At 40.8% G+C, this 2,122-nt stretch overlaps 1 pseudogene; it reads right to left on the bottom strand.

The window, feature by feature from the left end:
* Positions 1-403: 403 nt before the first annotated feature.
* Positions 404-1,198, bottom strand: LOC102840777 (annotated as a pseudogene).
* Between the last annotated feature and the right edge of the window lie 924 nt (positions 1,199-2,122).

Below are 2,122 nucleotides of genomic sequence, written 5' to 3'. Positions count from 1 at the left end.
ATTCATTTGCTCAGTTTCCCTGTGTTTCAAAGAGATGCAGCAAGGGAAGTGAGCATTCTCATTTCCAGATCTTGGTTTCAGTCTCTGCATAAGTTTCCTTCCCTTCCCCGTGTGGGTACCACGCCCTGGTGTCTTGACAAAAAGATCAATCAAAGGAATCTGGTTCCCACAGTATGAGATTCGTTTAGATATTCCACAACCATTCAGCAAGTGACTTTGGGGGACTAACAACGCTATATCTGTATTATGTCTTTAGTCTTGTATATCAGACTAGCTGGTTCATCTGCCCATTTCCTCCAAACTTCCTTTAAGATATTTCTTTTAAATTCACAGAGAAAAAAAATTATTTTTTTGAAAGTCAGAAGAAACAGTTTATTAATTTCTAAAACTTTGCCATCAACTTCTACCGAGTGCCAATGGTCACCTGCCATACATGCACCAGGTTATCTGTATAGCCATCAATCAGTCTGACCATCAGCAGACAGTCAGAGAGGTACACTGGGGTGGCTCTGCCTTGCTACTCATGCTGATAAGTTCCTGCTTCAATTCATCAATGATGATCTTGCCCTCCCAGTTCCAGATCTTGATGCTAGTAACCATGGCAGCACAGAGCCAGTAGTGATTGGGGATGAAACATAGGGCATTGAGATCTCTCCACCATCTAAGGAATTTAGATACTTGTCTTTGTTGAAGTCCCAGAGCATGACCTGGACCTCATTACCTCCAAAAGCACAGAGGGAGTCATCTGGAGAGACAGTCAGTGATCAGGTACCCTGTGGGGCCAATGTGGTTGGTTTTCAGTTAGCCAGGTTCTATACGTTGACCAACTTGTCCCAGCCACAGGAGACAATGATGGGGTTGCTGCTGTTGGGTGAAAAATGAATGCAAGCCACTCACTCTGAGTGGCTCTCATCCAAAACAGTGTACTTGCAGACATCCAGAGTATTCCACAGCTTTACGGTTTTATCTTGTGAACCAGAGACAAGCTGTTGATTGTCAGAGGAGAATGCCACACTCAGCACATCCTTGGTATTGACTACAAACTCATGTGTGGTGGCACCCATTATGAGATCTCAGAGGTGTAGCATTCCATCTCAGGAGCCTGAGAGGGCAAACTGGCAATCAGAGTTGAAAATGTCATTAATGAAGTGAGAGTAACCACACAGAGTACGCTGGGGAATGCCATAGTTGGTCTCATCCCTGGTCAGCATCCACATGACAACTGTCATATCTCAAGAGGCTGCCAATATCATGTATAGGAAATGCGGAGAGGTAGCAATTTAGATCACCCAGCCATTGTGGCTCTTGAGAATTAATTGACAAGTCACATTGTGGAATATGGGTCAAGATGTCATTTTGGGGCTGAGTTGCAGAAAATATTGAATTCTTCTAATTCATCCTCAGCCTAGAAGAGAATAATTGTAGCCAGATATCCAAGTTGTAACACCCCTGCAGTACTTCAGACAAAAGAAAAAGGTCTGGAATTCAGCAAAGAGCTAACTGTAAAAGGTATTATAATAGTGCCTGCTATAATAAAGGAGATGGGTAGATAGAAAGGTGGTAGTATGTAGGTAGTTATGAAAGTAGATAGGCAGATAGGTAGATAGATAGATAGATAGATAGATAGATAGATAGATAGATAGATAGATAGATAGATACTGTTGTCATTGTTGTTAAGTGCTGTTGAGTTGGTCTGTTTAGGGTTTCCAAGGAGTGACTGGTGGGTTTGAACTACCAGTTAGCTGTGCAGTGCTTAGTTGTTCAGCACCACATCAGGACTCCAGATAGATAGATAGGACCAACTTAGTATGTATCATTTTCTGTTCTAAAACATTATATTTCCTTGCTTCTTATTTCTTGTTTAATATTCACCAATATTGTGAGGCAAGTGATTTTAAAGATCAACAGAATTGGCTATACATGTTCGCTTTAGAGGAAGAAGACTAAATAAAGACTGAACTTAGCTCCAAGCTTGATTGATTATAATACAAAATAGAGAAAATTGTCAGAAAGAAAATCATTTGGGGGAACAGATTTCTAATTGAAAAGGCTGCAAACACTGCCCAATCTCTTTCTTTAGCATACCATATAATAAAAATCCATTAATACTTGGGAACTAGTA

The sequence above is a fragment of the Chrysochloris asiatica genome, unplaced genomic scaffold (assembly GCF_000296735.1).
Source record: "Chrysochloris asiatica unplaced genomic scaffold, ChrAsi1.0 scaffold00019, whole genome shotgun sequence".
NCBI classification, from domain to species: Eukaryota; Metazoa; Chordata; class Mammalia; order Afrosoricida; family Chrysochloridae; genus Chrysochloris; species Chrysochloris asiatica.
This window is presented reverse-complemented; position numbering and strand designations above follow the sequence as displayed.